This window comes from Lagopus muta, chromosome 15 (assembly GCF_023343835.1).
Source record: "Lagopus muta isolate bLagMut1 chromosome 15, bLagMut1 primary, whole genome shotgun sequence".
NCBI classification, from domain to species: domain Eukaryota; kingdom Metazoa; phylum Chordata; class Aves; order Galliformes; family Phasianidae; genus Lagopus; species Lagopus muta.
In genome coordinates this window covers 9,760,666-9,780,061 of record NC_064447.1, presented here as the reverse complement: position 1 = coordinate 9,780,061, position 19,396 = coordinate 9,760,666, and the positions used below count along the sequence as shown (strand labels likewise).

Sequence of the window (19,396 nt, the reverse complement as noted above, 5' to 3'; positions counted from 1 at the left end):
TTGCATTGTAGGCTTTGTTTTGATGCAGAGGATGTGCATCCAAGCAGACCGTTAGTCACCAAACCTTTCTGAGAGCTCCACAGGCAGAAGGAGGAACAAAGGAGCATGGGATCCATTAAAAGCAAATGATAGGAGAAAAGCAGTCAGTTGTGGTATTAATAAGGCATTGCTTGCCATCAAAGCTGGATTATTTCAACAGCTAATCAGCTTCTGAGCATAAAGAGACTCTGGAGCAAGTATGATTGATGACTCAGATTCTACTAGAGCTGTTGTAATGAGAAGGGAAATCTGTAATCCTTTTCTGTAGCGTTACCCTAAAGCTCAAAGGCAGTGGGAACAAGCTTGGACATATGGCAACTATGAATCTGAGCAACAGGCATCTCTGCTGACCTAAGGATCCTTTTATTTTGGTAGGATCTATGGATTTTTAAAGCATAAGTAATCCTCCAAAGCAATCCCTGCCAGGCAACACTATAACCCAGGAATGGGTACTGAACAGACAGATGCTTTCCAAATTCACACTGAGCTTCTATCACCAGTGCCTGCGTGGTTCAGAAATCCTACTCACAAACCTGCAGTAACATCACCTGCACTTATGCTGCCTAACTTCAGCCATCTGTAGCTCAAGTCTTTTTCTTGCTACTCATAAGTTTTTTCTTGTAGTCTTGAGTTACTTAAATGCTTTCCTTTCTGTGTACATAAATTTCCTGCTAGATGTCACAGAATGACAGCTATATTCAAACCAGAGGGACACAACAAAGTGTTAGAATGCACAGACAAGGCCACTAGCTGATGCATTCCGGCTGATTTATTACCTACAGTCAGATTTACACATTCAAAATTATGTTAAAACAATTTGCAGTGACACTTAGAGCTATGAAAGAGAAATCAGAGGTGCTCGGCCAAATCTATGTACCATCATCTATCAGTCTGATGCCATCAGTCATCTAACTTAATTCACTGCCTTTGTAAAGGCAACTGCTATCTTAAGGTCTAAATGTCACATCTGTGTAGACTTGATACCCATGCCTCAGTGTTTGACTGGCATGGGTAAGCAATTGCATGCCAGGAGGACTGGCTTTTCTTTTATTGGTGACACTATCATCTTCCATCAGTTTTTCATCTGAACTAATTGTAAATAAATTAGATCAGTGTACATAACATTTAGAGGGAGTGTGAGTCTGCAAGCCACTGCAAATTAAGCAAAAATACATACCAAGATAGAAAGTGTTTTTCCAGGCAGTCTGGTGGGAAATTATGCATACACGTATTAATAAATTGTGACTGTAGGCACCAAGCTATAACATGAGAGCTGGAATAGCTTAAATATTCACAGCTAAGCTTCCTGGGGCACAGAGATTCCACTCTTCGATGGAGTTTTGACAGAGAGGGAAAGGAAAGCATCTAATTTTATACAAATGAGGGCTCTGAAGTACTTCACTGGTGTTTGTTGCTTCATTACTGTGGATACACAGCAAATCACTGCCCAAATCAGGCCCCTTAAAATCCAGATTTGAACTGGTTTTACTTCTTGCACAATTATGGTTCCAGGGTACCTGACAAGAAGCAGGACCCTTGTGCTCAGTGCTGTCCATCCCCTAGCAGTTTGTGGCAGACACATTATCAGATCTCAAAATATTAGATTTGATGCACAGTTACCACGGAGAGATCCAGCTGAGTGCGAGGTATTGAAGATGTGCATGGCAGACCAATCCTTTCCATGAAGATTTCCTTGTCTAAATAGAGATGACGAAGAAGAAAACATAGAAAACATGTCCAAAAGGAAATGTGAATTAGCAGCAACAGAAAGAAGACCACATTGAAAATGCAGCTGCCCCTGAAAGCATGACTCCCTCATTCTTCACAGATGTCTCCACCCACACTGAGGAGGCAAAGCCTGACATTTTTAAGAAGTATTTTGTTGTATGTTTTTGCCAAAAACACTAGATCTGCCTGGAGAGGTAACAGGTAGAAAGGTCAACTGTTTTCAAAGGACTGGATTTGCTTGTCCTATCCAAAAATCAAAAAGGCCAAGGTGCAAACAAATATCACCTGGATTTCTTGGCAGCACTGAAGCTAGAATATGACATTCTTAATGGAACCCCATATGCTGCATCATCCCACCAAGACCAAAATGAAGGCTCATGTTTGTTCCTTGGGTATTTGCTGCATAGGCCCTATTCCAGCCTCCATTCCCAACCATGAGAAGGGCTCCTAGGCATGCACAAGGGAATTGCAACCAAGACTTGCAAGGATAATGCTGCCATTGTGCTCTTGCACTAGGAGAAAATACACAACACTTCACCAATGTTTTCCACCTGCTCATTATATCTTGACTAGCTTGCAATACTGTCTTTACAGCCCTTTGGTTGCTAGAGGGAATAGCTGGAGGATGTCAAATATTAACTCAATGCTACTTAGCAGCAGTGTCTGGCAAGAGCTTCAGGGCACCAAAGGAAAGCTGAGCTTTTTCAGAGCTCATGCAGTGCACTAAGTAATATTTTCAAAGTGTGATTTTTTTGGTTTTGTTTTTACATGTCCTGCATAGATATACGGCATTCATTTTAAAAGGATTCACTTTTTCTGGAAGATTTCCAAACATTTGTTGCTGGCTTTGTGAAGGTCAGCCATATTACATGGTATTGTAAGTAATCACTTTGGCCTAAAGTCCTGTGCTTAATCACAAAGCAGCAGGTGAACTGCATGGCCAGATGAGCATTTTTAACTAGGTGTTTCATTGCACCTAAACCACAGTCTTGGTAATGAAGCTTTATTTCCTTCCTCACTGCCTGGAGTGGTCTTGTATAGTTCTCCACCATCCCTGGATGCAAAGGCTGGGATGGACCGACTGTCCTTGGGCTTTTCAGGGATAAAGGCTGAGGAGCAAGGACTTACACCTTAGGGTTTCTGGGAAAAGCCCTGTATAATAGAGGAGAGATTTTTCTGAGTGCCTGTAAAGGAGAAGTCCCAAATTCTTCTAGATCATGAAGCGCAGGGGAAATTAGCTAGCATAAACTAATTGGACAGTGTTTGGCAACCTGAAGGCATGACACAGTCACAGAGTCATCCAAAAATTTGATGTGCCACATGCAGAAGAAATCCATAGCATAATAAAGACAGTGCTGACCTTCCTGGGCAGCTTAGCAGAGCCACTCTTGCAAGGCATATTCAGGCCCTGTGTAACTGTGGCCGATGGGAGCTCATGATCCACGCATGTGATTCAGAGAGGGCACTCAGCACAGCCACTGCTCCTGTTTGGCAAATGGTCAGGAATTGTACTTGATTTGATGTGGTGCCGGAGAGATAAATGTCCTTTTGCCTTTCAATACAGCCGTAGCAGATGCTGGTGTGCCAGGATCCCCAGCCCGGTGCCTTCCTGTTTGGAGCTGGGCTGAGCTATTGCTCGTGGTAATGCTCTGCTGAACAGGGGCTGTCACCTTTTCAGTCACTCTGTGTGGCTCGTGGCAGATATGCAAGGACAGGATCTGAGGAGCTGCTCTTCTTCGTGCCAGGAAACTAATGAAATTCACTGTGTTGAAATGATATCTTGCTGAGAGCTTTTTATTTCATCAGCTTTGTGCCACTATTTCCTGTAGATAGATGAATGCTAGTTGTCATAAAAATGCTCTCAGTTTATATTATCACCTCACATGCTAGCAGAAGACCTCCATAGGCCCCCAATTCATTTCCTTTCTCTCCTAAGACTGAAGGGGACCAATATTGGCATTGGACTGGACGATCTCTAGAGGTCCCTCCAGACCATAGCATTCTGTGACTCTGTGATGTGCAGCTCGTAGTCTTTGGTTCCTCAGACACAACACTGTGCAGAGTTTTCTACCATGATGCTTTATATATATGATACCTATTGAGGAAATAACTTGTCTGTTATTTCCATACATCGTCATTGTCTGTGCGTTAATGAGTGAAACTCCACTAGAACAATTTTGAAATGTCCAAAAAACAGTAAAGGTACTACTGCAATTTAATGCAAATAGATTACTCTTAGTTGCTTAGTTGCTTAGTTGCTGGTAATTATTATTTGTTGTAACAATTTCATGTTATAATCATAATAGTAGTATCTTTCATTTATTGAGAAACCTGCATAGCACAGCAAATATTCAGCTCCTCCATCACATGAATCCCCTTTGCCTTGCTGTAACTGTCAGTATTGCTGAATATCTGGCAACCATCTTCTTCCACAGCATCCCCTCTTTTGTGTTGTTACTTATTGAATGAGACATCCTGCACTAAGACTGCTGTGTCAGATACACCCAGGATGCTGGGTGAGTGCCGGGATGGATGTCATACTCACTAAGATGACTAAATTATCTTGTCAGGAACATTAAGGGATAAAGTTGAAGCCACAGTTTTGGGAATGCAGGATGCTTTGTAAGGCACTTCTGCAGGGTTACAACACCTTGTGTGTGCCTTTGTGCTTTCAGTTTGCACTTTCCTACAAGCCCACATGACCTCTAGGCAGGATGACTGCAAAGTGATGGCAGAACCAGATGCAAGCAATGGACACAGAAGGGCTGTGTGTCTGCATGGGTCGTTGAGCCCCAAGACCACTCTGATGGCACAGCTCAGCCCAACTGCACTTACAGTCATGCCCAGGGAACTGATTCGGTGATCTGGAGGCTTTAAGAGGATTTCAGAGACTATGAGAAATCTCCTCAGAGTGCTTGCCACAGTCATATTTGTGCACTTAAATATGTAGAAGGGTTTCCCTTGCTAATAATCTGGGGAGCTAATTTGCATATGCTGTTGGTTATGTCTTTAAAATATAATGAGGGTAAGAAAAGCAAAAGTCTTGTCTGGAATTTTAATTGAATAATTATCTGTCTCTCCTGTAACCTGCATCTGCTATCCTCATTTGGACAGGATTAAATCTATATCACTTAAGGAATCTGAACAGAAGTGGACTGGAAAGTAATAGCTGCTTACTTCCCAGCAGCTGATAGTTTCTCCCCCCAGAATTGACTGGCAGTGATTTGCAGTAGAGATCACACCCTGCTCCTTGGAAGTGATGGTGAACAACACGATGCTGCGTTATTGCCCTCCTGCAATAATGCAAGGACATGTCTAAATTGATCTCTGTTCACACCCATTTGAGAAAGTGCCTGATCCAACCCTGTAGAAGCTAGAGAAGCTGTCTGACTGCAGACTGACATGTTCCCGGTAAAAGAATTTACGCTGTAGACATGAATGCATTTTGCTAATGGAGATTACCCTTGAACATGAGTGAAATTGCAGCATATCTGAGTGTGGGCCAGCAGGTACAGCTGTCACCAACTGAGCTGTTTGGGGGAAAGTCGCTCATCACATGTCTCTTTAGAGCACTCTACCTGGTTACCTCTGTTAGCAGTGGTGTATTGCACTTCATTTGTGAACAGAATTAGATTTATGAGAGGTGTGCCAGAGACAAATTGGAGTCTGTACTGTCTAGCCAGGCATCAGCGTCCAGCCAGCATCAGACAGCAAAATAGTTGAAAGTGTCTAGTGGATGAAAACAGCCAACCAAACCTACTCTGCAGCTTCACTGGCACATGCCATGACCCTGCCCTCATCACACAGCCCATGCTGGCATCCCCAGAACTGATTCTGGAGCACACCTCATAGCAGGCAGTACGCAGATGGATCTGGAGAAAGGAGAGGGCTGATGGTGTCACAGAGGTGCTCATAAGGAGTGAGCATGGCTAAGTCAGACCTAAAGACTAGCAGCTGATGAGAAAATACCTCCTGTACTGTGGGCTCATTTCCATCCATCCTCACAGCAAAAGAAGCCTGCTGGAAGGACTGATGGATGGAGGGCTGGGTACCGGCTGCTTCTGCAGAGAGGACTGTGTGCTAAATGCATTTGGAAAGAGACACTGGAGAGGTGGTGTGAGCGCACACAGCTGGAGATGTGAGATTGCTGGAGGAGTTGTCTTTGAGATCATCTGAGCTTCAGATGGGTGGTTTGTCCACTCATTATTATTCAGTGTGACAATTGGACTTGATGATCTTAGCGGCCTTTTCCAACCACAATGATTTACATGAATAGGCACATGGGATGCAAGAGAAGAGGAGGAAGTGAAGCAGAAGTGGCTCCAAGCCACCATTGCTCCCTTTTGAGCTCTGAGCTCCCAGATCTGCCACAGAAATACAGGTGACACTTTTTTTTTGAAAATCCATGGGTTTTTTTTTTCCATTCCATGAGTTACGAGCTATGAGTTAAAGCATGTGGACTCTGGGCAGGATCAGAAATGGAAGAATGTGCACTGGCCTGACTCACTGCCTCTCCTCCTCACACTGAACTTTGGGGTGTACAGTGAGCATCTCTGTGCCTGCTCTGCAATGGGTCTGTATGTTCTACCTTGCCAACACTTCATTCTGCATTGCTCACAGCAGGGAACTTGCTGATTACTCTCCCCTAATTGAATTTGGGTAATGAAAGTCACTAAAATTGTCTTTCATGTCATATGTTGTCATACGTCTCATTAAACCATTAGGTTTGTTCAAGACCCCTTTCAAAAGAGGCCGGATGGAGAAAAAAAAAAAAAGCAATTTGCTAATATTTTTTAAACGTTTCCAGAGAAATGGCACAGCATAATTACAGCAGCTTTTGCATTATTTAACCTGCCTACACACCCCTGGGGCTTTGAAGAGAGAAAGTCAGGCAAGATCCCAAAAAGCTCTTTTGTCACATACAGGTATGGGGTTACGGGGTTACTGGAGGGGGCAGAGATGTCAGAAATGCTCACAAAGACAAGGTTCCCTGATTTAGCTCCATGCTGTCTGGGTATAGGATGGGGCAAAATGTGTCAACAACAAAATCAGAGCAGACTGAGACCCCTCCAAGGGGACACTGTATCCAGCTGTCCCCATAGAACTTCACTGCTTTCCCTAGCTCACCTTTCTCTCCACATTTTCCATCTTTCTGTGCTTCTGTTTGTAATTATGCTATTTACCATAAAAACTACTGTAGCAATGGAAGGGAGCCGATTTGTTAAGGAGGAAAGATGCTGCGTTGGACTTGGTGATCCTTATGGGTCCCTTCCAACTCAGGATATTCTGTGATTCTATGATTCCAGTGTCCACAACTACCCCCACCAGCCCACACAGGTGCTCTCTGCTGCTCAGACCCGTGCTTTCCCACAGCTGGAGAGCAGCACATCAGTTGTCTGCAATGTGACCTGCTTGGGTTGCAGCTATCCGGGATGCTCAGAGCCATCCAGCACTGCTGCAAAATGACTGCAGCTGAGACCAAGCCTGGGAGATGCATCCCAGATCTCTTCTGAGCTGAGCAGTGCTGGCTGCAGAGCAGGGATGTCAGGCTCATCCACAACCAGGGACAGCTTTCACAACCTCATTGCCGGGGCTGGCCCTTGGCTTTGGGAATCCCACATTGCCAGGCACTGTGCTGAGCTTCTGCAGGAAGCCCCCAAGACTCACAGCAGTGCTCTTCTGTGCACAGAACCCCAGCAGGAAGAAGCAGGAGAGTCTTTGGAATTTAACTTTCCCTAATATCACCCCATTTACTTTATGTCAGACTGTGTTTATCTTCCACTGCTCACATTTAAATGTCAGAGTATCAGCATGTCTAAATTCCTCTTCTCACAGATGGAAACTGTCGATTTTTGAACACAAAAGGCACTGGGGAATGAGATATACATATTACCCTGGCACAGAGTTTAACCTTTAGAGCCTGTTCGTTAAGAACCTGCTTTGGGATAAAGCCAATCACTTCAATAAAATGATAATTTGCTCCTATACAGCTCCTGGATCTTAAAGAAATCCTAAGTACTTTGCAAAGGATAAAAGCAGCATGGAGCAGGATCTTAATAATATTAATTAACGTGCAAGGTAACGGAGGACTGAAAGTTTATGCTTCCTTTGTGCCCCAGGGTCTTCCTGGCACAGGTACTACATGGCAATAAGCAGGAGGATGGCTCAGGCACCTAGGGGGTGGCCTGTGGCACTGCTGCTTTTCTCAAACTATGAAAAACATGTGTATGTAAAAGAAAAAAAAGCCCTCTGAGGGCACTTGCTGGAATGTGGCACCTCACCACCACTCTCTGGATGCTGCCCTTGCATCTGCAGTTCCTTTGGAGTCCCTCAGCTGGGAGAGGCACAGGGCAGAGCCAGAAAAGGTGGGAGCAGAACCACAGTGGGGAAAGTATTTCCACGCAGGTTTGGCCCTTGCTGCATTGCTGTGGGCTCACAGCCCTCCTTGCCAAGAAGCAAATACCAGGGATGTTTTGTCAGGCAGCTTCAGAGCGATTAAAAGCCAACGCTCAAAGGAACAAGGTTTCACTTGCTTGGACATGAGGTAGAAATCGATATGGATTCCTTTAATTTGGGTAATACCTTGCTTTCTTCTCTAGAAAAATGTGCCTCTCTTCTATTTCATGTTGGGAAAATCTCCCTCTTGCTTTCACTGATGGAGCCCAGGAGATATCTCCACCAATTACCTTGTTATTAGCTCTTTTAAAGGACAAAAACAAATGGGCAATTGAAGTGTGATTGCATTACAGAATAGTCTTTTTTTCCCCTCTGTTTATTTTTGTCAGCTAAGCCTAGGTAATACATTCCAGGAAATGAGACAGCAGTGCTATCCAGGGGCAAGTTTAGCCCACATGGGTCTGTACAGGCATTTTGTCTCAGCTCTGCCAATACCCTGCAGAGCTTCATCCTCAGCCCTAGTGGCTGCCCGACTCACCCCTGCTTCCATCTCTGCCAACGCCATCACGAAACTGTACTGAGATGCAATTTCCCAAGGTGTGGCAAAAGGGCTGCTCATAAGCAAGAGTGAAAATGAGGGCTGGGGTCAGTCCCAAGCTCTCTGCATTACAGTGGGCAAATAGCTTCAGTGTTTCAGCAATGTGGCTCCTGTCCTTATTGCTCCTGTGTAACTGTGGGTCTCAGAAAGCTGAAGGAAAGGCTGTGTTATCACCTGTGCTGCTGTATTTTATACAGGCTGAGGGATGCAGGGCATACCAATGCTCTTACAGACAAGCAGGTATTTGAGGCGAGACTGGCACAATCCATCCCTTGCAGATTTGTATGCTAATCCAGCATGCTGCCTTCTCCACTGATCCCTAAAAAGCATTCCCATAACTGTTCATTGATGTCTGCGTGTCACAAGGAACCGCTCAATTAAATCACAATGAAATGCTTGTTTGATACCCTTCATTAGAACAAAGCTATTTGGCAGGAAAAGGTGAAAAATGGGTAAAATACTCTACTAATTGCATTACATTTCATCCTCCGGCACTGTAACCTCCCCATTACAATTACAACAACTCTGAGGGTTTGTGGGATGAATGGGACGAGTAGCAGAGCGTAACAGTGCTGAGGAAGCAGTGAGTTGGTGGTGGAGTAGGACACGTGCCCAGGGTGGCACTGAAATGTGGCTGTCAGCACACAGAGCTCTGCCTGCACGCAGCTGCGGCCACCAGATGTGATGTAAGCTGATTTGCTGGGTAATTTTACGGCTCGTCTTTAAAATATGGCTGTTGGGCAGCGATAAGCCGACAACTTTATCTGCAAAAGAGAGTTGTTATTTATCTAGATTGATTGGATTATAAAGTCAAGACCTTTAATTAAAGAGTCCCGTAATCCAAAAGCAAAATAATACGAGTCGCTGCCCAGCAGCCGGGCTGGGTCCCCTTAAGCAGTTGGGCTCTGCCTGCTGCTGTCAGCCTGCTCCTGCAGGCAACAATTTCTGGTCAGCTCCATCCACTGACTGTGTTTTTAATAAGATCTATGATATTGAATTCACCAGCTCACAACCGATGTGCTCAGCTTCCTGAAGAAGCGATGGCAGCTGTTCCACCATTGCCAAGCATTTCCAGTTGGAAGTCACCCCCAAAAGAAGGATTCCCCCCTTGCTAAGTGCTTTCACATGCAGTGCAGCTGCACCCCAACACAAATTGAAGCTCACATCAGGATTTGAAATCTGGACTTTTCACAGCAAAGCACACCGTTGCCTTACTTTTCAAATGAGGAATATGAAGAAATTTTACCCTCTATTCCCCCTTTTTTTTTTTTGAGCAGCTGGAATGTTTTGGAGAAAATTTCAGGCTGATTACTTAAAGTCTGTTAAAGCAATAAAGGAGCTGAGAGCAGAGTATGAAAGCAGAATTCCTCAACTGCTGCTGAAACACTGTGAGGTCCCAACCGGAGGGAGCACTGCTGTGGGCTGAGCTGGCAGGGACAGGTCAGAGCTGTGCTGCAGAGATGAGCTGCAATCCGGGCTGAGGGCACTGCAAAGAACTCCGGCTTCCAGCACCACTAAGCAGTACAAAGCCCATGGAGCCCAGCTGATCCTGGCTGAAGAAACAGAGGTCCAAACCTCTTCTGTAAGATGCAGTCAGAACCCACTGCTCTGTCTGCCAGGCTGCAGTCTTTCCATCTCCCCCCATTTCACTTCTCTTTCAGCCCTAAGTTTTCTTTGCCTTTCCTCACTTTTTTTTTTCTTTTTTTTTTTTTTCTGTGGGTACAGGCTCTGGCAGAGGTGGTGCTGCCTTCCAGATGTGACACAAATTATTGCATTAACTCTGTGGCTGGAGATGGGGGACGCTGAGAATCCCCAGCCTTCTCCATTTGCAATTCATGAAGGGGCTGGAGCTATGGACTTAGTAGATTCAGTGGGATCTTGCAGCCATATTCTGTAGGCAATAAATCAATATACTACTTCTGATGTCTCTTGTTATCAAATGAAAAAAAGAAACATATGCCATATTACAGATACGTATATGTGCCAAGGGAAAAAAAATGCAGCAAGTGTGAGATGGTGGAGCCTTGCCAACAACAGCGTGCCAGCTTTGGGACTACTGCCTGTGAGCCAGGTGAGCGCAGTGCTCGTGGTGATGGAGAACAGCTCTCAGCCATATGGGACACCCCAGGCCCTGCAGGAGGTAGTGGCCAGGAGCTGGCTCTGTGCTCAGCCCCCACTGTGCTCCCTGCCTCCTCCAAGCCAAGAGGATACACAGGGCCCGTGCCTGTGACAAATGCAACAGCTGCACATGGGTAGCTGCCTGGCAATCGACGGAGGGCAAAACATTAAAGGTTTCAAGCAAGTGATGCTGCAAGGGAATCCAGGCAGAAGGACAAGCCTATCTGCATTGGCTCGGAGAAAATCAGGTTTCCTACACTCCTGTGTGCTGCAGCAGCCACCTTCAGCCTTTGTGCTTCACAGGACTTGGAAAGGACCCATGAGCAGCACAAGGAGCATCATTTCCATGTAAAGATCACACACCGTGGAGATCATGCACAGCAGAAGCCACTCTGCTGGTGCAGCATCTGAACAAAAGGAACATGAACGCGGTGATGTTTTCCTCCCCTCCTGATGAGCCACTGCCAGGCCATTGCCAGCCCTTGGGCATCACAAGTCTGCGAGCTGTTCTAGCTTGTAGAGCAGCCTGAGCCATTCCCAGGAAGTGTGAGCACCAGGAGACACCTTGAATCACACGGATGGTGAGAGCTTGATTACAGCTCAGTACTGGCAACGCTTTGCAGTTTTACACTGCATTTCCTCCACTAGAGGAGAGCGGTGAGATACCCTCTTGATACCTCTTTGTGGAACACAATTCTTCAGCGCTCTTCCTTTAGATACTTACGCCATTGCTAGGAAACACTAACAAATAACTACCTTTTCATAGCTCCAAATAGACGTATTCTTGTGGGAGGCAGACTCTTCTGAAGATGAAATACTTCCAGATGTAGTCTTTTGGCTTTCAAGGAGATGGGATGGACAGTGTCTCCTGGAGACAATAGTTTCTGTGTATCTGGAATTTAGCTGTAACGTGAACTTTATTGCCATACAATCCAGGGCAGAAGAGCTGACCTCTATTCCTACGAGCACACAAACAAAGGAGGCTGCACGAACAGCTTCCAGCCCCTCAAAGACAAAGCATTCAGTAGATACAGGTCCAGATACCTTGGATGTGTTTGTTCTGGGCTATGAATTGCATGGAACTGTGCTGATGGGGAAGCAGTTGGTTTCATAAAGTGACATCCTCACAGGCTGCTCACCAGCTCCTGAAATGCAAATTGCTGTTAGCAAAAAGCACCATCTTAAGCTTAGCTAACAATAAGAATGTGCATTTTTTACTTGTTCCTTGTCCTCAGTCTAGACAGATTGTTAAATGTCATTTTTTTTATTCTTGTATTTCTAGTATTGCCTATGTGGCAACATGAATCAACTGGCTATAAATAAAGATGGAAATCAGAAATGTAATTCTAGCCATCAGAGGCACGAGGTTTGGGAACAACCTCACAACGTGATTAACGAAGTAAAAATCTCACTAGTTTGAAGACAGAAGCTGATAAATATAAACGAGCTATGCGACACACTCACATATGGAGCATCCTGGGAGTCTCCTTCTGATCCAGTGCTGCTTTGTAATCAGTAAATACAGAGTTTGTGCAATACATTCAGGGAAGCCAATTGTTCAGGCTTGTTTTTTTTTTTTTAAATAAAGGAATTCTGCACAAGAACATATAAAACATGATATGGGGAGCAATGCTTATTCTGGCTCAGAGCTCCTCCAAAGAAAATTGGTTTTGGGGAACCAAGCTAATAGGTCTGGGACAACTGATGATGCCCTGGGAAAAGACTACCAGGTGCATTCCATGTGAGCTTCAGCTCTGCATCTTCCTAAGCACCTCTAAAACCCACACATCTCATGATAATTCCTGCTTTAAGTTTTGGCTGAGAGTGGGCAAAATTTGAATAGTATGAGATTTCTTGGGCACCCTTTGAAAATGTATTTCTCTTAACAATCCTCAGGGAACAGGTTTTGGCCAGAGAGCTGATCCCTAATAAGGATTTAAGGCTGCAAACTGAGTTGCTGCATCCTTACAAGAATGTTCTCCTCTTGGTGTTGTTTGGCAGCATTCTTCCTCCAAAATACTATGATATCAAACGATGTAATAACAGTTTGTGTTTGCTATCAAATTTTGTAAGGCTTTACCTTGCCCATGAACACCCATAAGCTATGGACTGACTGCAGGCAGGAGCACAACATGAGGCTACAGACCTCTCCTCCAACCATGCAGGCTCCCCCAGAGCAGAGGCAATCGCAGGAGGCGGACACAGCAGCTCATCAGCAATCAAGCACAAGATAAGAGAGTCCATGTAACACTTCTGTATGCCAAGGCAGAGATAGAAGAAGAAACAAAGAGTATCGGGGTCCCAGATGCAGGCAGAGGATGGTAGGCAAGAAGAAGGAAAGGTGGTGCAGCAGGCAGGGTTTGGGTGGCAGGCTGAGGTCTAGAGGCACAGTGTTGAGAATCCAATGAAAAAGATAAATTGGGCACACAAAGAGTTAAAGTGCCTTTCTTGCATGCACTTGACAACTAAAACCCAATTGCTACCTCCGACATGATCCAAGACCATTTTCCAATAAGTAAACTCAAGGCTTAGAAAAATGCACACACACAAAGCAGCAGAAACTTAAAAGCATTTTCCCAGCACAGATGTTGAAAAAAAGTGACCTTTAAAGAAAGCTCATCGGCAGCACAAATAAATAAATAAATAAATGATCTGCTGAGTTAATACAAAAAGCCCGACCTCCCAGGCAGTCTTCTGCCATGGTTTAGTATATTTTTTTTATTCATCGTTTCAGCATTTTTATTTTTATTTTCTCCAATGCTGGAATAAGTGGCAGTCAAGGGCTAAAGCATCCTCTTCTTTCCAGCCTCCCCCCAGTGGAGCACAGCCAGACCCAGTGGCTGCTCCTGGCCCTTTCTCTACAGTGATTTCCTTGCAGATGAAATCTCAGCTCTCACTGGCTTCCTGGGAGTATCACTGGAGAGGTGGAACCTTTCTCTCTCTCTCTCTCTTCCCTCTCCCAAATGTCAGCCCTGGAGATGAGAAAAGAGCATTAATTCTGTCCAGAAGTTATTTAAATTGGAAAAGAAATGCCTTTGCTAAATTGCTGAGAGCCCAGAGCTATGCTACATGCAGGGCAGTGCCCTGAGCACATGCTGAAGCATTACAGAGGGAAAATTCTCCATCTTTATTTCTTTCAGCATTGTTGATTAACTCAGCTTGAAATGCTTGAGCTGCCGGAAGCACCTCCTGCCCTGATGGTCCCATCATTAGAAAACAGCTGACCAAACCACTGCCACCTGACCAAAGCAGAAGAGAACACACAGCCCAGGTGAGTGATTGAGCTAGGAATCACACTCGTGTCACCTGATGGGACAGGAATTACAGCAGAGGAACCTAACCTCACACTGCTATGGGGAAAGCACAGGTTCCAAGTCCTGTCAGTGACTTCAGCCTGCATGTGCTTTAAATACAATCATCCTTGGTGTGCATTACAGGTTTTATTAACTTCAAAAGCTTTCTGATCTCTTTCAGTTAAGCTTTAATTACTGATCTTCCATTTCCAGCCATAGAAAGATTAAAACTAGTTTAAAGGAAGGGGCTTTTTATTCCTTACTAGTCCTGCTCTCTGCCTTCACCAGGGGTGACATTTCTCCATCACTCAGAAGAATGCACCACGCTCCCTGTGCCTGTGGCAGGGTGCCAGGTGCAGTAAATACTACTGTAGGGCTATGCAGTTGGTCCTCTGAGCTTTAGAGTCTCTAGCTGGAGGGAAAAAGAAACAACAAGAGAGCAGCTGGTGCAGTAACTCTAGTTTTCAAATGCTCATTATGCAACAGGCACGTACATGAATACAGATTGGACCTTCCATGCTTGGTGTGAAGGCCACTGCCACCCTCATCTCCAACAGCAAAAAGCAGCAGAAGGGCATCTGTGCAATCAGTGAATATACAAATGTTATAATTAAGAAATATACAGAATAGTTAGGCTGAAGAGGTTATCACACTAAAGAAGAATGGATGGAAAGTTTACCTTTGTCCTGGGCTCACTGAGAAAACTCCAAGAGGAGCAATCTCTAAAAGAGATCCTTCCCTCCTGGTAGTCAGTTCTTAGGAGAGCTGCATCCATGCTCCACCCCTTCCAGTAGCACAGGAGAATTTTCTTCACCTGTGCTCCCAGGGCTGAATTATTGCTTGCCTCAGGTGCTCAATCAGAGTTTCAGGCCATGATTCAGCAGTTCCCATACAGGTGCCCCAATGTGTGGACCTTTGTGCTTGCTTCACTTGAAATGCAGTACCATTTCAAAGGGTTGGGTTTGTCTTTGCATCTTCCTGCAGTCCATATATTCACCAGCTCTATGGAAACTCTGCCTGCCAGGAACTACTTGCTGCTGCCTGTGTTGGTCCCTGCCTCGCTGACCAACCAAGGTGACCCATAGTTATGGCTGTGGTACTTAAAGCCTGAGCACTAAACACAAAATCTAGCACCTTCCCAGTTTGCCTCACAAGCCATAACTTGGAGAAGTAATGTGCTGACCCACCAGCTTTCCCAGTCCTTACCAGTGCACCACAGTCCTTGCAGGGCACCACAACCAAAGGGCAACAGTCCCAACCATTTGCATGCATAAAATTGTGCAATGGGACTTTCAAATGTAGGAGCCTCAATTTACACTGATATCCATGAAGGTGAGGTGCCGTGCTACTTTTAAGTCAGGCCCATGCTGCCTGCATAGGGAACTAAATGATATTTTCTCTAATGGGATGTGGTTGCGGGTGCTGGAGGCTCTTATGTTACACCTTAGAAATGAAGGTTTTCCTGCTGGAGGATCAGTGCACGTTCATCACTCCTCCTTCTTCCCTTCTGAGGTTGGACAGTAAAATATGCAGAGCAAGAGCTACATTTCTCAAGTGTGATTTCCACAGTGACTTGTCTGGGATGCAGAAATTTTCTCTCTGTTCTTTGGCTGCCATAAGATCTCTTGACACGGAGTCACAACTCTCTCCTCTAGCTTTCACCTCAGTCCAACAACAACTGCAATAAAGGGAAAAACAAACAAGCTGAGAAGTGTTCTGAGCAGCCAGTGAACAAATGCAGGGGAAATATTTTTCACAGAAAGTCTAAGCAGTTTTGCAGAGCTCTTTTCAAGTGCATTTACTGAAATTTCCCCAGAGCCTTCCTAATGTAAGTACAGTTGGAAAGATCCTAACTAAGAGAAACAGCTCCTGCTGAGTGATAGTCCATAGCTTTATTAGTGGAGATCAAAGAGAATAAAACAATTACTATAATTTCCAAGGAGCTGTTTTTCCAGGGGCAGAGGAGATGAAGGCTATGAAAATGGGTCCGTGTGTGCTTAAGTAATGGGTAGGCATTTCAGCTTTTTATTTTTTTATCTGGCAGAGGGAGTCACCTCCACTATAAAGTTCACTGCTTCTATCTGGGGATGTACTAATGCAAAGATGAAGTAACATTCTGGGCTTTTGCAGAGTGCCCCTGGTTTTAGAGCTGTGTGCATGGGAGCACTGCGTGACCCCATGGTTCTGACGATGGACCAAAGGATGTGGGATGTGGGATGCAGCTCCAAAACAGCACTTGGTACCTCACAGCTTGGTGGGGACTGGACCCTCACATGTCTCTGGGTTGGGTCTGATTCAATATTGTGCTCATTTTTAGAGTCCTGAGTGACAAAGCCTCACAAATCGAACACTGCCACCAGTGAATTTGCTGGGTGAGAGCTGTGGCAGACCCTTCGGCTGGGCAGTGCATAGAAGTTTCTCTCCAGCAAAACAATTGTCCTTTATCCTATTATATCTTAACATGTGATTTAGAGATGATTCATCCCTTTTATTTGAGCCTGGACTTCGCTATTATCTTGCATTCCAGCCAAATATTATTAGGAATGTTGATGTGTCTGCACAGGGACATTTTCTGCAAAATTAATTAAAGAACTTTTAAAACGAATGAGCACACATCACATATTTCTTTGGAACAACAGCAACAAACGAACTTAATTTGGTTTATCTTAGTGCATTTTGGAGGCAAATCACAACAAAACAAATAAAGGTCTCTAATTCTGTTCACACAGAGGCTGAATGCAGTTTGACGAATCCACTTTAAGTTCAAGTCCTTAATTAGCACAGGTTAATTTGCCTGATTTTCCCATGTAAACATGCAATAGATTAAAAAACTCAAAAAGGGGCACTCATGGGCACAAATGGGCTCTCACTTCCACTTCCATCACTTGATCCAGTGCCGTCTGTCACTGGGCAAATCATGCAAGATGCTCAACCATGTCAATATATTCCCTATCCACTGTAAAAGGCATCAATTCTTTGGTAAGATGGAAGAGAATGCGACAATCAAGAAGAGAGTAAACTCATTGCAATGTTCTTTCACTAAAATTTCTCCTTTTGCATAAGCAAAAGTTTTCATGGAATGTGCTGGCAGTTCCCTGAATGTCAATTGTTATAGGACAATCAAGATCAAAAAAGAAGAGTTTGTCTGAGGGACAGTTAGCAAGGAAACATGGGTTTCTGTTATCAACAACCAAAGGTCTTGAAATTGTGTTTGCTGTATCTTTTTAAGAACGAAAGCTTGTTTGTTCATTATCTTCACAGTTAATTTCTATTAAATTTTAATTTCCCTCATATTCCCACTTATTGAGCCACTCTTGTGTAGTTTTTTGAGGGGTCAGGAGTCTCTCTCAACCATTTTCAGACAGAACATTCATTATTTAGCTGAGGGAACCGAGTGACCAAGCCTCCCCATCACGCCATGCCACACCACACCATGCAGGCACGCAGCTGGGAGCGATCCACACCGAACTCCCGGCGCCGCGGGGACAGGAACTGCCTTGGAAAGCAGAAGGGGAAATGAAAGTGATTGTAGGACAGTCTCCAGGGCACAATCACAGGATAAATAGGCTTTGTTTATGTAGACGGCTTTCTAAAAGTCAAACCATTGATAATGGGGGATCTTAACATCAAGCTGTTGTCTGGGAGAACCGCAGCCGACTCGCTGGGGACTGTGCTTGGAGGGTGTACAGCATGCTGTGTTTACACAAATACTCCAGCAGTCAAGATCAGAAGCAGTTTTGGACTCAGTCCTAGGAAAGGAGCCAGGTATGATAACTAAGATATATTCTGGGGAATATGTAAGGCCAGGGAATTACAGTGGTGGGCTTGGTGTCAGGCTGTCTCACACTGGGAGCACAGCCCATGTCTGTAAATCCCACAGCAGCACACTGGCCTCTCCAGAGCATCCAAGGCTTGGGTTCATTTTTTCTGCCACCCAAAACAGCTTCCTGAGCGGCCGAGCCAGCTTGAGACAGAGCCGGGTGTCATCAGCAGAGAGACAGAAGCAAACAGCCTCCTGCTAGGTTAGGTCATGGATGCGTGACTTGTTGTTTGAAAAAAAAAGAGACCTTGAGCTTTGCTGAACCCAATGTACTCATCTTTAATTTTCACTTTCCCAGCAGAGATACACCCACATTTCTCCAAAGAATTATAGTCAGTTTGGTCCAGGCATTTGTTGAATAACTTCACTTCTCATTGCCTCTGCTTTAGAGTGTCTGAGAGAATAAGCCAATTTTTTTTGTTTACTCTTTCCTAAGGGAATATTATATTACTAATTTTTTTGTCATATTTGGAAGTTACAGAAAATGTTCACCATCTACTGCCTTCAGGGCTTCTAGAACCAATGTTTTATCACCCAAAACAATGTGTCAGGAAGTCAACTGCTGAGCTGGTGTCTGACAGGGAACAGAGACAGTGTTGGCAATTTAGGGGACCGATCGGGCAATAAGAATAATAATAGGATGATATTAAGAGCAAATGATTCATGCAAAAAGAAATAAGATGATGCTGCTAAGTAAATATTTACCAACGACTAATAGCTTTGCAGGAGATCTGTTAGTGTCACATTTGCTATTAGTAAGAAGAGAGTAATATATACCATGCATATTACTCAAACGTACAGATTTGATTAAGTTAGCTCCTAAGACAAGGATATTACTTTTCCATTTTCTCCCTAGTTTATGAAGATTTACTCAGTGGCTGATACTGGGAGGCTGTCAGAACAGAACAACACTCCACAGCATCCATATCACTGTGAAATGCTGTACTTAATATCTCCTAGCAAGGGAAGCGTGTCCTGAAGAATCAGTAACCCTTGGCTCCTCAAAAGGAAACCTGGTTGTAGGCTTCCCTATGTATTAAAGACAGTCACATTCAGATCCTTTCTCATGTTCACATTCTGGATTTTAATTCTTCATTACTCATCCCTCTGCCCAGGCCTGGTTTTAGGGAACATCTGAGGGTTTCATTCCCTACACTGGTAAATGTTCATTTATATACATAATTTTTTCTCAGAAAGGGAGCACGAGCAGTTAAGAGCTCACAGAGCTGAGCTGCTTTGTTTAGTCCAAGTCCTGGATTGTGGAAAAAGCACTGGTCACAGCATGAAGCTGTGAGTTGGAAGGACCTTAAAGGTCATCTAGTCCAACTCCCCCGCAACAAAGAAGGAAAATGTCCTGTTGTAAGCATGCGATCAAATTTTCTATCGGTGTCATTTCATTGACCT

General features: G+C 44.5%; 1 long non-coding RNA gene across 1 annotated transcript; it reads right to left on the bottom strand.

Moving 5' to 3' along the window:
• Positions 1–7,695: 7,695 nt before the first annotated feature.
• Positions 7,696–14,958, bottom strand: LOC125700774 (uncharacterized). The gene is made up of 3 exons (XR_007380056.1): positions 14,852–14,958; positions 14,667–14,750; positions 7,696–12,024 (listed from the first exon to the last, which is right to left on the bottom strand). It is a non-coding gene; the product is annotated as an uncharacterized LOC125700774 (long non-coding RNA).
• Positions 14,959–19,396: the final 4,438 nt, after the last annotated feature.